Source organism: Mixophyes fleayi, chromosome 9, assembly GCF_038048845.1.
Source record: "Mixophyes fleayi isolate aMixFle1 chromosome 9, aMixFle1.hap1, whole genome shotgun sequence".
Lineage (NCBI taxonomy): Eukaryota > Metazoa > Chordata > Amphibia > Anura > Limnodynastidae > Mixophyes > Mixophyes fleayi.
The window spans coordinates 106,732,777-106,751,189 of NC_134410.1; positions in this window are offsets into that span (position 1 = coordinate 106,732,777).

Below are 18,413 nucleotides of genomic sequence, written 5' to 3' on the forward strand. Positions count from 1 at the left end.
TATAAACATATATTATATATGAATCAAAAGGCTTCTTAATCAGACCAATGCTCTTTACAACCGTTTCTTCTGACGTAGCCCCATGATTGACATGCTCTGATACAGAGCTCCTTTCAATAACTGAATAGTCTTATTTGTTCTCTGTGGATTAGTATTGTAATTAGAAATGGTGTACCCTTTATGTAGCCTACTATTCATATGATTACTGGTGGCTCAGTCATATCCTAAATTGCAGCTATCTCACATCACTTTCAAAATCCGATAAATGTGCCTTATTGAATGCATGTTCTGTATGTAACAAATGAGCCTTCATCCATGACCTCCTCCTCTAAAGCAACCTTAATCTTCCCATCTTTCAAATACATGCTATCTAGTTGTTCAGTCCTTCTCTCTGCGTGTTGTTGTGATCTATCATCCCATTGGATCACTCCAAACAATTTCTTGAAAATGTATCTGCCTGGCTCACTCATTTCTTATTTATTGACATTCTTGCCATCCTCATAGGTGGTTTAATCATCCCTATTGATTATCCACATTCTCCATTTGCCTCCAAACTACTTTCTCTGACCTGTTCTCTTGGCGTCTGCCAATGGACTGACTCTTCATGGGGATGACCATTGCCTTGTCCGTGTTTTCTCTAGACTGTGCTCAGTCTCTGATTTCTTTAACATGCCCTTCTCAGATCATCTCCTTATCACCTGCAAGCTCTCCCCCCTTACTTTAACCTCTGTGCTGTCAGACTCTACCAACATGACCATACCCACAGAATCTTCAGATCTATTAATTATCAGCAACTCTCCACCTCCCTGCAACAACGTCTCTCCCCAGTTTCTACATTTTCATCTACTGATCTGGCAGTACCACATCTTAATCAAACACTAGACTCAGCCCTTGAACAAGTCGCTCCAGCTACACTTTATACATCAACCACCATATCAGTTGTCGCACACTAAAGAAACATGATGCCTTCAAAAACTTTCTCACAAACTATAGCAACCTTTTCAAAACTCTTGTATTTCTAATGACTAACTCACAAATATTACTCACTCAACCACCCCTATCAAAATGCTATAGATACTGCCAAATAAACATACTCAAACACAGCAAACCCCAAATCAAAATCATCATTATCATCTTATTTTTTATATCTAACGTCACAGAATCTGCAGAACTTTACAATCAACAAAAAAAACAGAAAAAATAATACAGATAAGTAAGGGACAAGAGAAACAATAGAATCAGTGCAAATCAATACAGTGACAATATAGAAAGCTACTTCACAAGAAGACTAGAACAGAGGAAACATTACAAAGAGTATGAGAAGATAGGAGTAGAGTGTCCTTATTCTGAATGGACACTGTTATACCAGTAACTGTTAACCCTCATCATCTGACCTGGATTGTGAACACTTGCATCTGGCCTTTTTAAGTCGGCCTTTCCTACAGACTAGTGCCAGTTGGTTTGTTTCTGCTGCTGATTTCGGTGATTCTCTTGTTTAGATCCTGACTTCTCCCTGGCATTTGACTCCTGCTTTGTTCCATCGTCCTGCACCTCCTCTTGTGACTCAGACCCTGCGTTCTTTTGACCTTGCTCCTGCTTACTCCCTGATATATTGTGGATCTTCCAACTTCTGACCTCTGGCTTGCCTGACATTTCCTTTCCCTGATTCTCCCATGGATCATCCAGTACCTCATGACTCCTGGCTCATCTGTGCCTCATGCCTTCTGACTAAACCTGGTAACCTGAAACTGCACTATCCTACTTGTCCACTTGACCCTGTAGCCTCACAAATCAGTCAATCCCAAACTCCTGTGCTCATCCCTGCCTTAACTAAAATCTGTATTCTCTCATTCTCAATTGTACCTTTCCCTCATTATTCAAGAATGTAGTTATTACTTATATTTTGAACAGAACAAATACTGACTTAAACTCTCTTTTAGATTAATGTCCTATCTCCCAGCTCTCTTGCTCTTCCAAGCTTCTTGAGATGCTTGCCTACACTCGCTCCACATGCTTTTGTTCGTCACACAACTTATTGGACCCTCTTTAATCAGGCTTTTGCTGCCAACACTCCACAGAGACTGGACTGATTAAAGTGGTCAATGGTTTGACCACTGCTAAATCTAAAGGCCATTACTCACCACCCATTCTCCTGGAACTCTCTGCTGCATTTGACACTGTTTATTCAAATGCTAAATTCCCTAGGTCTTCAGTGCAAAGTCATATGCTGGTTCTCACCCTTCTTATCAAATTGCTCCTTCAGTGTTTGTTTATCAGTATCTCTACCTCTCATTCTCTTCCTTTGAAGTACACACTATCTGTCTATTTTATCCTCTCCACCTTCGTGTTGCTGTCATTTATCGCCCCCCAGTGCCAGTTTCCCAATTCCTTGACAACTTTCCGGCCTGGCTCACTTATTTCCTATTCTTTGACCTGCCTACACTCATACTAGGCAATTTCAGAATTCCCGTTTATAATTCTACTGTCTCTTCTTCCACTAAACTTCTTTCACTTACTTCCTCTTTTGGTCTTTCCCAATGGACCTCATCTCCCACCCACTGTGATGAAAACTCCCTTGACCTTGTCTTCGTCCACTACTACTCCATCTCTAGATTCTCCAATGTAGCCTTCCCACTCTCTGACCACAACCTCCTTTCCTTCAGCCTCACCTTACCTCATGCCCTTCCCCCTGCACCCAAATACACACGTACACAATGAAACCTAAGTACCCTTAACCCAATCTACTTCTCATTTTCACTAAAACACCTATTTTTCTCCAATTACTGCATTGTCCTCTCCTAATCAGGCTGCCTCTTTCTATAACAAAACATTCACTTCAGCCCTAGACAATGCAGCTCCAGCTACTACATATAGTCTCCGACAGTCCAGACCCCAGCCATGGCACAACAAACAGACCTGCTACCTGTAAAAGTGCTCCAGGAACAAGATTTCCTCCAGTGCCACTGGAGAAAATCTTGCTCCTATCCCGATTTCCTCCACTATAAATTTATCCTGTCATCTTAAAGCACTGTCCTTTCAATTGGCAAACAAACATTCTTCAAAACTCTAACAGCCACCCAGTTTTCTAACCCACATCGCCTCTTTGCCACCTTCAACTCACTTCTCTGCCTACCTGCACCTCCTCCTTCTTCCTCCCTCACTGCCCATGATTATGTCCCCTATTTCAAAAGACAAAATTGACACTATTCTAGTTGTTTCCTCATGCCAAATTCCATTCACTCCCCTTACTCTATCCACCTTTACCTACAATCCCCAATCCACACTTAATTCATTATCTCCAGTAACTGAAAATGAAGTCTCTGCACTCATTTTATCCTCTCACCCTACAAGCTGTCCACTCGACCCTATTCCATCCCAATTTCTCTGCTCCCTCTACTCCACTACATGCCCACCTCTAACTCATCTCTTCAACTTGTCTTTCTCCATTAGCACATTTCCATCCTCCTTTAAACATGCGCTCTTCTCATCTATTCTAAAGGAACCATCTCTCGGTCCAACCTCTTTCTCCAACTACCACCCTATTTCTCTCCTCCCCTTTGCCACCAAACTACTTGAGCGATTAGTGTACAAATGCCTGTCTCACTTTTTCTCCTCTCATTCCATTCTTGACTCTCTGCAATCAGTCTTCCACCCCCAACATTCCACTGAAATTGATCTCACAAAAGTGACCAATGATCTACTTACTGCAAAATCTAAAGGTAATTTCTCCATGCTCATTCTCCTGCATGTCTCTGCTGCTTTTGATACTGTTGATCACCCTTTTCTCCTACACACGCTTCACTCCATTGGCCTTCATAACGCAGTTCTTTCCCAGTTCACTTCCTGCCTATCGAACCGCTCCTTTAGTATTTCTACCTCCGGCACATCCTTCCTTCCACTCCCACTAACTGTTGGGGTCCCTCAAGGCTCTGTTCTTGGCCCTTTACTTTTATCATTGTACATCTCTTCTCTTGGGGCACTAATTCGCTCATTCGGCCTCCAATACCACCTCTACGCTGATGACACCCAAATCTATATCTCTTCCCATGACCTCTCTCCTTCTTTACTATCTCAAATAACCAATTGTCTTTCTGCTATCTCCGCATGGCTATCCCAATACTGCGCAAAGCTCAACATGTCCAAAACAGAGCTTATTATCTTCCCTCCTGCCAGAGTCAATAGCTGCCCTCAAATCTCCCTCACTGTCAATAACACCACAATTTTCTCAGTCTCCCAAGCCCGTTGTCTTGGTGTCACACTTGACTTCGCCCTCTGTTTTATTCCTCACATCCAGACTCTCCCCCAGTCCTGTCGACTCCACCTTAAAAACATTGCCAGAATACGTCCTTGTCTTACTCAACATGCTACCAAAACTCTTATCCATTCTCTTGCCATCTCCTGTTTTGACTATTGCAGCCTCTTGCTATCTGGCATTCCTGACACCCATATATCCAAAACCTATCTCTTTTTTAGAGGTGACCTTATCATCAATAACACTATTCACAGTAATGCACCCTCACAACTGTCCCAATCTCCACTCTGAGCCACACTCTCTCCTCTTGTTTCAGCTGTGCCCTTTTCCATTTAGAATGTAAGTTCTCTAATGAGCAGGGTACTTCATACCCTTTGTTTAATGTCTGTGTTTATTTTGTCTACTTTGTATGTCTCTGTTTTATGTATGTCCTGTTTTCCCTACTGAATGGTGCTGCGGAGCACTGTGGCGCCTTGCAAATCTACAATAATATACTCTCCAGATCTCTCACCAGGGGCGGGCTGGGCCAGGGGGCCACTCAGTCTCACCGCTTTTAGGGTTGGCCATTAGGCCGGCCGGCCACCCCCCCCCGGATACAATATCGCCTGATGCGGCTGCATAATCAATGACGCGGCTGCATCGCATGTCATGTGATGCAGCCGCCTGTGCGCCCCCCCGGGCTGAAATCTGCCAGCCCGCGCCTGTCTCTCACCATCTGTGTTAGCTCATGTTACTGAATGCCTTACTGTCTTTCAAAAGTAAGCTAATAATATTGCCACCATACGAAAAATACCTAAACCTAAATACCTGATATTTCTATTTCTGTTTACAACACGACAATAAACCCTACCCCTCAAGCTGGTTGTCTATGTGTTATCCTTTCCTTTGTTCCCCGTATCCAATTAGTATCCAAATCCCGTTACAAATATCTAAAAAAAACTCTTCCACATAAGTCACTGCAAAAACTTTAATTCATGAGCTCATAATGTCCCACACATTATTTGCCTTTCCCTATCCAAACTCTGACCCCTACATTCTATTTTGAATGCAGCAGCTAATTTTCCTTATAAAAAGTTCTTCTTTTGCTGTTCCACTCTGTCAGTCCCTACATTGGTTGTCTGAATTTTACTGAATCCAGTATAAAATACTGTACTTCTACTAACATGTTAGGCAATAAAGAAAATGGCACCAACATACATCTCTTCACTTATCTCAAAATATCTCCCAGCTTGATCCCTTCTCTCTGCATCTCATCCCCACTCATCACCTGCTCCCTCTCCCAGTTACAGGACTATTTTCAGGCTACACCCACTGGGCCTTATGCATAGTTGGCTGCAATTTACGTTTTCAACGTAAACACCGTTTACTCTGTATTACACTCAACTCGGTATAGTACACAAAATGCGTACATTTTTGTAAAATATGCTTCAAGTGTATCCTACATTAAAAGCATATGATACAATCTAAGCATATAATATGCTAGAGCCTGTAAGGGTGTAAAATAAATAATAAAAAAGCCCCCTCCCAAAAGTATAACCAGCCCTAGTGCTGCCAGCCTAGGCTGGTACAGGCAAAATTGGGGAAATAAAAGCATCGGGTCCCCCTGAAATAACAGTCAGTATTTAACTTATATGCAAAACAGAAAACTAATTTGCACCCCTTGCATTGTAATGTGGTTTTGTCCAGGAGACTGAAATAAGAAGTTTCTTAAGTTAAGATCCTTAATGAATCAGGCCCCAGATCTATGCCAGACAGCTTGGGATTGGATTCCCTAGGGGTTCGGGATTGCATATAAAATGCAAAATATGAATGCATAACCGTTAAGAGCTCACTTGCCTTAGTGGAGAATTAGAATAATGATACTCTTCTTAACCAACTAAACATGCAGAAATTCTCATTAACTAGCTTGGATACAACCAGAGATACATAGCCTGTTTTGATCTTTTGTTTTAAATCTCATCATTGCAACATATGAGACAATTGCTTCTATTGGGTACAGTATAGCCTTTAGGGTGATAGTAGTGTGGATAGTTGTGTGACAACACCTTTACTGGTGGACCAAGTGTCTGATGTGCACAAGTTTACATGTGCACACATGTGTACACTCACTTTGTGGGCATGTGCAACTCAAATTTTTATTATGTTACCCAAATGGGGGTACGTCCAACTCAGCCACCGACCCTGGTGGACACATATGTGTCCAAAGAAAAGAAAAGCTGTAGAAACTGTGTATTTGCGCCCAAATGCTGAGTCAGAGATACTGCAAGATGCGCAGAGCTCTGCACCAGTAGTATATGTGCCACGGTTAGCGCAAGAAAAAATTGTTAATATTTGTTTTAATAAAAGCAGCAAAAAAATAATTTAAAATATGCCCACAAAATCGTATACTATGTGCAAGAGCAATAAAGAAAGAGTTCTTAGATGAATGCCCAATCAGCCAATCAGAAGCGGCTAGCTAGTCATCCTCATCAGTGTGTATTTGCACTAGCTCACCCACAAGTGATACGGATACTGACAGGCAGATATGCCTCACTGTGTGGGTCTTCCTCAGTTCAGCATATGCCCAGCTCAGCCCAAGGATCTCCTGCATTGCTAGGACAAAAGAATTTAAGATTAGTAGAAACCGTCATAACTGGACTTATGCACAATAAGTGCTATATCAGTTTGTGTCGCTTATGCTGCATGTAATCTCTCTGTGCATGCCCAAATAGTGGGTGTACGTATATGCGCCCATACAGATTGGCGTGATTCTGCTGCTTATGCCAGGCTGTGCCTAGAGGGGCGGGAAGTGGGCATTTAAACATAGGCAGAATATAGTAAGGGCGTGTACGCATAGTTGCGTGTACATGTTCAAGCAAAAGTTTACTTTTGTCATCAGAGGGTTTTTAAGTTGTATTGATGTCTAACAGCAGATGTGTCTATTGCCCATACAGTCAATGTATAGAAACACGAACGCAACTGGCAGGGGCAGGCTCAGCTGGGTGGGGCGGGGCAGAGGGGCATATGTCCCCTGGGCCGGTCCCATAGTGAGCTATCTTACTACTCTACTGCCCCTTATATCTCTAACCTCCTCTCCATTCACACTCCTGCCCGCTCCCTGCGCTCGGCCAACGACCGCCACCTCTCCTCCACCCTTATCACCTCTTCCCACTCCAGAATCCAAGACTTTTCCCGTGCAGCCCCCCTTCTCTGGAACGACCTCCCTCGTTCCATCTGTCTCTCTCCTACTCTGTGCTCCTTTAAACGTGCACTCAAAACTCACCTCTCCCTCAAAGCCTACCATCCATCTACTTAACCCCCATCTCCTCCCTTCAGCTCGCCCTCCCTTCTCTCCCCTTGCCTCAACTGGCTCCTCTTGTGCCTGGTCTGTTTACCCTCCCTTAGGATGTAAGCTCGTATGAGCAGGGGCCCCTCCCCTCCTGTCTCCATACCTGTTCTTCCGCTCCGTCTTTACTGCATATGACTGCCCGGAGTTTCTGAAGTATTGGTACTTTTTGTTCATTGTTCTGTATGGTTTCACCCTGTATAGTCTACTGTTAGTACTGTGTGCGGCGCTGCGGATATCTTGTGGCGCCTAACAAATAAAAGATAATAATAATAAATACCTTGGGCTGGGTCACTGGGCCACCTGCATTTTCTTCCCTTTAAAATAGGCTACTTAGTCAAGTCTTGACCGCCAGGCTAAAATTTAACAGCCCTCCTCTGACAACTGGTATGTATGTCTGTGCCATGTGTCTGACGTGCACCGGCAGCACAAGCTACTGTTGCCGACCTCTATGGATCTGAAGATGCGTACGTTCTGCATATAGGCGCAAATGCGCTATTTCATTTTTGGAGCGTAAATAACGCTTAATTTGCAACCAGACCTAATGTCTCTATGTCCTGGTGGACCTCAGCTAAATTAAAATAACTAATTATGTGTATAATTGGAATCTAGCTCAGAATGGGGACTTTGGCAGCTTCTTAGTCTGCCTTATTCTTCAGTTTGTTTGTATGTATTTTTTTTTGCAGACATTTTAAATACTTCAATATTAAATTGTTTATATGCATTCTAGGGGGTATATTTACTAAACTACCGGTTTGAAAAAGTGGAGATATTGCCTATAACAACCAACCAGATTCTAGTTCTCATTTATTTAGTACATTCTACAAAATGACAGCTGGCAACTGATTGGTTGCTATAGGCAACATCTCCATTTTTTTCAAACCCGCAGTTTAGTAGATATACCCCAAGGCTCCATTAACCCTATGTGTTTCTAACTGCAAGAGGGGTTACCTTAACTGAATGTCACTTATCTTGACTAATGGTTAGTCTAAGACAAACTGCCTCTAGTCATGTGATAATTACTGTGTCCAGGAGATAAAAAGGAGCAGTATATACATTGGAATCTTTTACGTTCTATATTATGACTTCATAACTTCATCCTCTTTACAGTGCACAGTGAATTTTGATTGATTTTTCATTGTGGTACAGTCACATAGAATATTGCTCTTCTTGATAAAAGGTATTAGTTATCCAGTGGAAAAAAAAAATCTACGTAATTTGTCTGACACAGGTAGTAAATCACATTTTATTGGTTCATGTAAGTTACTGGACTGCTAGGTAATAAACACTTATCTATTTCAGGAGCCTTCCCATTTATTTTCCTATTATGAAATGAACTTGCTCCCTCCAAAAACTCTCACCTGACAGGATTGTCTTCAGTCAGACTAAAAGAAAAAATGGCTCACTCCTTATCCAATCACAGGCCAGGATAACAGAGAGGTTTTAAGACATAAAAAAAACCCATGATGGATTATTTATTGTGATGTGGCAGTGTGTGATTAGTTATGTGTTTCTGTAGCTTCCCGATATAAATGAGCAATAAAAAGAATACTGTGCAGATATTACTAGCCTAACAAGAAACAACAAAAAGACAATGTATAAAATAACCAGGCAAACACAATATTGCAAGCAGCAGCAGAAAAAAAAAAAAAAAATACAAGAATTTATTTGCAAGGACTACCAGGTTTAAGAAGAAGAGATAATGTTTTTTATATTTTATGTGAACAGAATAATGTGCATGGAAAACAAACGTTTAACTTGTTGTTGCCTATCTGTCAATCTGACATGGCTTAGGTGGGCATACTTTCATTCATTAGTTATGTAGGATAATGCTGGTTGTTATAAATTAGATGTGATCGTAACAAAGCCTTCATTTAAAGGCTAACTATATTGTTTATAATAGAGGGCTTTTAGGCTGCTGCTAGCCCACCGGGTGTAGCACGAATTTCCGAAGCAAATAATACCGACACAAAGAATACTGACACAAAAATTCTGACACTTAAAATACTGACAAGTAAGAAATACCTAACGTTGTAAACACTGACATGCAAAAAATACCGACAGCCTAAATACCTACATGTAAGAAATCGCAACACATATAAAATACAGACATTGTGATTGCCGACAGTAAAAATACCAACAATCACACTGCCGGCATTAAGAGGGCAATGCGAGCAGGTTCCACGGCTATACACTGTGAAATTGAACTATTAAAAAAAAGAGTTGTGTCCACCCCTATAAACACTATTAACCTTAGAGCTGCCAGGCTACAGCTGGTTTCTGTGAAATTGGGGGAAAAGAAAGGTGGGTTTCGGTGGGTTTCCGGGTGGGTTTCCGGGTAGGTTCCCTCCCCTTCTCCTGATTTAATGAAAACTAGCGCTAGGCCAACCAGCCGGGGTGGGTGACACTATAGCAGGGGGACATGCGGCTAGGGTTCCCCTACCATAATAACAAACCAACCCCAGCCAACCCTCCTCTAGGCAGAACCAGACCTGTGCTGAAAGCACTAGGGCTCTTCTTATACCCCTGGGGCGGTGAGTGTGGGGTAATAAAGTGAAAAAATAGAATGAAAAATTATAAAACACCATTTTAGCTTGTGAAACTATAAGTCCCAGCCAGCCCAGGCTGCCATTATCAGTTTGTGCATGCTGGTGCTTGCAGAACACTTGGAGAACCACAAGTGTCACCATGCCCTGACACCCAGGGCTTGCTGTGACCTGTAGTACCACAACAGTAAAATGTTAACTAAAACACAACAACCTCTTTAATACCACATTACTTTAATTAAAATAAAAAAAAAACCTTAAATAAAACAAACAACCCTCATTTTAACCACATATATTTATTAAAAATACTAAATCTCAAAATACTTACCATGTGACATCTTCTTCTGTAAGGGATCCAGTGTTCCTGTAAGCTGGCAATCCAATAGGAACCCTAAATTGTATCCAAACGTTCATATAAATATCTTCTTTTCTTCGGTCAAAAGACCCTCTTTTGTATCCAAAACGGCTTGAGAAATCTTCTGGAACAGGCTTGGAAAAAAAAGAAGAAGAAGAGGACATGACCACACTATGGTCTTGTATGGAAAATGGTGTTTTATCGTTTTTCCTTCTATCCTTTTACTTTATTACCCTACACCCACCGCCCCAGGGGTGTAGGAAGAGTCCTAGTGGTTTCAGTACAGGGCTGGGTATTCCTAGAGGTGGGGCCCGCACAATTTTTTTGCGGATCCCACTCCTTAGGGAATCCAGCTCAGTGCTGAACAGCCTGGGTTTGGTTGTCATTATAACAGGGGGACTCCTGCTGCATTGACCCCTGCTATAGTCCCACCCACCCCGGCTGGTGAATTTCGTGAAAATCAGGGGGGCCCCCACACTCCTCCCCTAGCCTGGCAGCACTAGGGTTAATAGTATTTTTTGTTTTTTTGTTTTTTTTTACTTGCTCTATTTTTAACAGTATGTAGCCGCCAGACCTGTTTGCATAGTCCTCCTAATGTTGGCAGTGTGATTGTTTGTATTTTCACTGTCTGCAATCACGCTGTCAGTATTTTATATGTGTCAGGATTTCTTACATGTAGGTATTTAGGCTGTCAGTATTTTTGCATGTCAGTGTTTACAATGTTAGGTATTTCCTACTTGTCAGTATTTTAAGTGTCTGCATTTTAGTGTCAGTATTGTTTGTGTCTGTATTATTTGCATCTGAAATATGATCACCACCCCTCGTGCAGACCCTCCTGGAGGCACATACATATACACCTGTCAGGAGCCGGTCTTTTTCACCTGCTAGAGAGCAGATGGAAATATATGTTGATGATGATGGTTCCAGTACTATTTAGCCGCTTCTGATTGGTTCGGATTGGATCGGATTACAGATTCACCTCTGAAGCTGATAGGTGCTTTCTTTATTGATCCTACAGATATTATAGGATCTTGTGGGTGTATTTAAAAAATAAATTTTGCTACTTTGATTTGTTCGCTAGAAGGATTAGCATATCTGCTTTATTATAGAGGGGTTTTTAAAACTGAAATCACATCTAGTAGCAAATGTGTTTATATCGCTATCAAAACAACTGTTAAAAAACTATTCATGTGCTTATGACCTGGTTGTAGGTATGCATATGTGGGTGTATGCAGTGGTCGAAGTGGAAATTTAGAAGTGGTGGTATGAAAATATCAGGATGTGAGCATGATAAGCCACTACAAACCTATCCAAGACATCCCACAGGATATATTGTTAATAAAGTATTGGTAATAAAGTATGTGAATGTTGCAGGGGCGTTACAGAGGCCAAAGCCCATCACTCGATATTCATAGGGCCCACGAAGATCCGGTTTCTTAAAGGTCTTTACAGATCACAATGTTTGCAGTAACTCAGTTATCTATGGGAGATTTAACAGTTTATTAAGTCCCCTGTAGTCAATACACTCCCAAAAAATGAAGGCTATTCTAGCCGAGGAGGTTAAAGGTTGGATAAATCCTTTACCTGTAGAACTCTTAACTCTTCGGTTAAGAGAGAGAATAAATACTACTGAAAGGTATCACAGCTCCTGGCAGGGGTTCAATGAGACAGTCGTAAGCTCGATGGGGAAGCAGTTGATTCATGAACCAAGGAATGCCAAGAAAAATAGGGAACTACAGGGAAGAGAACAACTGAAATTAGATGGTTTCACAGTAGCTAACAACTCCAACAGTTCTGTCTTAGGAGAAACAGGTACACAGTTCAGAGGTTACCCAACCACAGTTTCTATTATCATAGGTGATGATTTGGTATTGGATGGTATGTGGTTGTCTCTTGTAAATTGTGGGTCCATAAAATTTTGTCCAGGACCAGAGTCAATCATTGCTTTAGTAGAAATCGTATTTATATTGTCCATACTGGCAGCAATAGATGGGGAGAAATCGTAATCAGCTTATCTTTATCTTCCTAAAATACGAAGAGAGAAGGTTGTGTGATAGAATGAATTACATTAGTGTGTAAGTTCCTGAAAAAATTTATTTTTCCACGATCTGCTATAAATGTTCTCCACTAGGCACTGTTAGGAAAAGTAGCTATTTAGTGACCAGGCTTTCTGCAGTACGTGAAAATAAAGAATGTCACTATATGTGGGACAGTGCAGTACGTACACAGACGCAACTATTTTGTGGTTGGGGGACCAAGCTAGTTTTACTAACTCTCAGTCTGTGGCTTCCTGATCGCCATCATTCTCCTCCTCGCATCCAGCCCTATCCTCACTAATATATTAAAACCAGTGGCGGATCCAGGAGGGGGCGATCGGGGCAATCGCCCCCCCCCTAGCAGAGACTTGTTGCCGGCGGCTGCACAGTATGTGTAGGTCCGTTCGGCAGTGACAGGCAGGGACAGTGTTGCTGCCCGGCTGCTCTGATTGTGTTTTAAACACAATCAGAGCGTCCGGACAGCACACTGTCCCTGTCTGTCACTGCCGAGTGGACCTGCACATAGTGTGCAGCCGCCGGCAGCCTTAGGTGTCAGAAAGGGGGCGGGGCCTAAATCGCCCCCCACCACTAAATCGCCCCCCACCACTAAATCGCCCAGGGTACAGCAGTTTTCTAGATCCGCCTCTGATTAAAACCATACTTGCCAACTGTCGGAAACAAGTTTCTGGGAGAGGGGGCGTGACTGGAGGGCGGGAGGGGGCGGGACGAGGCCAAACGTGTCATTTTGGTCCCGCCCCCCGCGAAAACGTAATTTAAGTCGTGGGGGCGGGGCCAAAATGACGCGATTCTCTGTGAAATCCAGGATGCGGGAGAAATGCCAATGAGGGAGTCTCCCAGACATTCCGGGAGAGTTGGCAAGTATGATTAAAACTAATATATTAAAATGAGTGGACAAGCCACTGCCTCACACAATATCACAATCACTGATATACTCTCTAGTGTGAACAGTCCAATGATTAGTTTGGTTACCCATCCTTCTATCTTCTCCCACTACAAAATTGAGGACATCCTGGACGTGCAGAAGATGAACATTGAATACAATGAGATGCTCAGACCCTAATCAAAGCCACCTTTAAATTAGTTTCAATAATAATCAATGTGTCAACTCACAATATTAACTGAGTTTACTACATGGAACCTATTCTAAATGCATTGTAAATGCTTTTAAAAAAATAAATGTTTTCTAATGCATTACATAAAATGCATCAAAACTCATAAGTAGATATTGGCCCTTTAATGGTGAAAGAAAGGCTCATTGTACCAACAAACTGCTAAACTCATATTGACTGTGTGTGCTTCAGCTCACTGACTCCTAGAGCTGCTAAATAAAATGTAATGTTGGTCATTCTTCCCCTCACCTGCCCAGTACAGTTCTTGGAGTGGGAAACTAATAGTAGCAGATTGTACGCTTGGGAGCAGAACCATCTTACCTCTTTATCTGTATTACCCAGTATTGTTTTATTACTATGTTTGTCCCCAATTGTAAAGCGCTATGGAATCTGGTGGCGCTATATAAATAAATGATGATGATAAAGATGTGGATGCTGCTTAGACTCTCCTGCTGAATGCAAATTTGACATCAAACAAAGGATGTTATATAGCTGAAGTAAATACATTACACCCAATGTTTACATTACGCCAAAACTGAAATTCTGCTAATATATTTAATACATCATTGTTAAAAGATAAGTGATTATATTGTTTCCTGGAGTCCTCATTTAAAGTGCATCTGTCACCTACTTGCAGAGGAAGCAGACTTTCTCTGGACCGAATAGCTATTGATGAGAATACAGTCCATCTATTCACCATTGTGCACTGAATGCAAGGGCTAGTAATGTTAACGGCATTTGCACTGTAAAGGGGTTAGCTACCTCTGGACAAGACCCATTTAAGCACTTCAGGGGGTAAATGTATCAAGCTGCGGGTTTGAAAAAGTGAAGATGTTGCCTATAGCAACCAATCAGATTCTAGTTGTCATTTATTTAGTACATGCTACAAAATAACAGCTAGAATCCGATTGGTTGCTATAGGCAACATCTCCACTTTTTCAAACAGGCAGCTTGATAAATTTACCCCCAGGACCGCATTGCCAAACCCAATTTCACATTATGGTGTGTCTATTTAAATGTGTATAACATGTTTTTATTTCTTACTCCACGTGAAGTTTCCAAGTGGATTTTGTTAAACAACATTTTTAGGAAAGACGGTGTTTTCCTTAGGTAGCACATTCAAATAAATATTGTTTTATATTATGGGTATTATATAGTGGAAATTGAACTCAAATACAATTGCAATGCTTCTCCCCATAGTTAATTTCATATAATTACTACCCCTGATATTCAACCCAAAATATAATCAATAATTTTTTGGGGTATAGGCATATCAACTGTAAACAAGGTTTGACAGACTTATAGGGCACAAAAACGAATTTTAATTAATAATATTTTTTTACCCCATGTTTAAACCCCACAGAGGTACAACATACCCGTGTTTGCAAATTCTATGGGAAAATGACGGGTGAGGCTGGAATTACTGAAATAAATATGGCGTAATATGGGCGATTTGAAGATGATCTATATTCTGCATTTGTGGAAATGTCACACACAATGCGTGATATGGTCACAGTGTGATGAGGAAGGTGCTAGGGAAGGAATTTTTTTTTTATATTAGTGATCACATTATTTGTTATATTTTAATTACATTTAGCAGAGACCCAATAATAAGGTGGGGGCTCTGATGGAGATCCCCTGTGCACTAACACAATTAGATTTAGTGTTGCTTAGATCCAATAATATTAGATACATGCGACATATGGACCTGTCTACACCCAGGCCCGGTGCTCCCATTAGGCAACCTTAGGCAGCTGCCTAGGGCGCCGGGACCTGCAGGGCGCCGCTAGATTGTGTAATCTAGTCAGTTGTTCCAAGAAGAGGACGGCGGCGGCCATTACAAAATAGCAACAGGCGCCCCTCCGCCGCTGCACTTCTGTCCCAAACCGCTGTCAGCGGTTTGGGACAGAAGTGCAGCGGCGGAGGGGCGCCTGCTGCTATTTTGTAATGGCCGCCGCCGTCCTCTTCTTTATCTGATATGATGCGCCCTTACATACCTCTCCCGGAGTTAAACATCTGAAATATGACGTTATACCAGGAAGTGCAGAGGGATCTGGGTAATGTAGTTTTATGGTTTCCTCTTCTCCTTTGAAATTTTGCCTAGGGCGCCGATAACGCTAGCACCGGCCCTGTCTACACCTCTATACATACCCCACAACTGAGTTAATGAGGGTTTTCTAGCAATTGCAGCTACTGAATGTGGAAGAGTATATTGCTTTCTTACTCAGCATATAGCGTTCCCTTTGGGCACTGTGTGCTAGAGATTGCACCGTATAAACCGAACAGATCAGTTCTACCCATTTAAGGGACCTTTGTGTAGTCACTGACAGCTCAAGTCCAATTATGGTAGTATATGTAGCAGTGCATTACTGACCACATTGGGTTAGAGACATGTAGCCTCTATCCCTAACTCTATCAACTATAGCCAGATGGAAGCCAGGTAATGTCAGTGCCTGTAATGTAGTACTATAATCAGAGCCCTTTTCTGGGACACTCACTATTACTTGATATGAGCTGTCAACCAACACTGTTTGTCAGTAGAAGACCCTATAGATGCAGTCTGCTATGACATAAAGTGTCCATTGAATGTATTACCTGATTGGTTCGCTACAGTGGGGATTCAACTATAATGATAGACTAGCTGGGAGGTTAATAAAGGTAATCATCAATTTGTTTTAAAAGGAAAAACGTAAAACAATTTTAAAAGAGCCCTTCCACTGATTAGAACGGATAATGCATAGTTCAAAAGTTGGAAACATAATTATAGAAAATATATAACATGCAGTACCTACCTACAACCTGCAGGTGTCCATTTTGTTACTGTTGTCTATGCAGAGGTTTTGCTGCATAGACAACAACATTGGTTTAGTGGGGTCATTGTCAAAACACTGAAAGTTGTTGGTAATTCAGCCTAACTAGGTTTTCAGCCTTCCTACAATATGTAGCAAAGACTGGTGGTTTCTTTCCTCCATATTTCCCACTCTCTGATGCTTTAAGTAGTCTGTATGGAGCTAGGGCAGTGGTTCTCAAACTGTACACCTAGGCTCCCTTGGGTGCCTTAGAGATCTCACAGGGGTGCCTCAGCCAGGGGCAGTGGTAAGCAAGGCGGGGGACTGCTTTTGGAGACCCTAAGGGTGCCTTGGACTGAAAAAGTTTGGAACCCACTGAGCTAGGGTGCACACGTGTGGAAAAGAGATTAAGCATTAGTATTACCATGTGGCATGTGCCCTGCTCAATACCCTCCTCCATGTTCCATAATAACTCACATCCTTGGAGGTTCATTCTGCTGCTCTATTTTAAGGAGAGCTGCATTGTATGTAATAACCAACTATTACACGTTGCTCTACTCCAAAGGAAGCACCTGAGCTCCAAACTATTGCCTTATTGGTGAATATGCTATTCTACATGGGCAGCTACATTAAGATCTTGTTCAGATGGGAGTTTAGTCACAATTTGCTCATGCAGTATTCCTACCAACATTAAATGGCCTTGTTCAGATTAGTAATTTCTCAGAATTGAGGACTTAAGCAAACTTCTGTGAATATTGTGCAAGCATTGAAATAATTGATCCAGATGCCTGCTCGCCTGTGCTGTTCAGATGAGCAGTGGCAGAAGCCACAGGCCATCCCTAAACGGTAGAAACTCATAGGTCCTCTGTTTTGCCATCATTGGGGGCTGATCTGTGTTTTGTGCTGCTGCTTGTCTGAACAGAAAAGGTGTACAGGCTCCAGGAACAGTGATACCCATACCTGTGCGATATATATAGAGCAGTTTGATCACATGACCTTCCAATTTAGAACACCGCTGGAGTACATTCTGAGAAAATGCTCATCTGAACAAATACTTTAGAATGTTGGCAGGAACCGTTGTATCCAGTGTAGCTGTCTATGTGACTGGAAAGGTTAACTCTTCAGAATATCACACCATGACAGCACCTCGGGAGAGAATGACAAACGCTGACTGTTAAATGATAGAGGCCCTGACTGATTCTGCCTTGGACTCGGCCCCTAGAGCGGAGAGGGAGTTGGGAGGGCGGCGGATGGGAGAAGAAGAGACATCTTGTATCATCGATCTTCCTTAAATACTCACAGCTGTGACAAAACGAGAGGAACAAAATGATGATGAATGAGACAGGTATCTGATGTTTACCTGGGACATTCCACAGACCCTTTCACTGCCAGAAGCCACCGGGACGCTCCACCGAGCCCGCCATGCCTAACTGGCAGCAGACTGCAACAACAGGCTTTATAAATTACAGCTCTGCTTCCATACACCCCTTAATGAAATCCCCGCTGGTTACCCCAAATTAAACCAGGCACCAGATCAGTTGCGAGTGCATCATTTAGGATAAAGTGGATGATTTCAGTTGAAAAAAAAAAAGCTCTCCATCATTTAGGGAATCTGTCTAGTGTGAATATGATGAATTTTCATTGCTCTGTTTGCTCAGGATGTGCAAATAATTGCAGACTTGACAGTTTCTGCACAATTAATCAAATATATATATATGAATTTCTTTATTGCACTCGCTTGCCAACCCGAAATCTTGTCTGATTCAACAAGATGGGGACTTTGAAGGAAATTTAAATCAACAATGAATATTAGTAAGATGTTTATATATTTCATAGGCTCTATACCAGATTTTTTATTCCTGATAATTGTGGCGCTAAAGCGGCTGCTCTGCATTTAATAAAATTAATCTAGAATGTTCTTTGTCTTTTTTTGGACACTGCTAAGAAGCTTTATTGGTGCTAAAAAAGCAGGGAAAGACT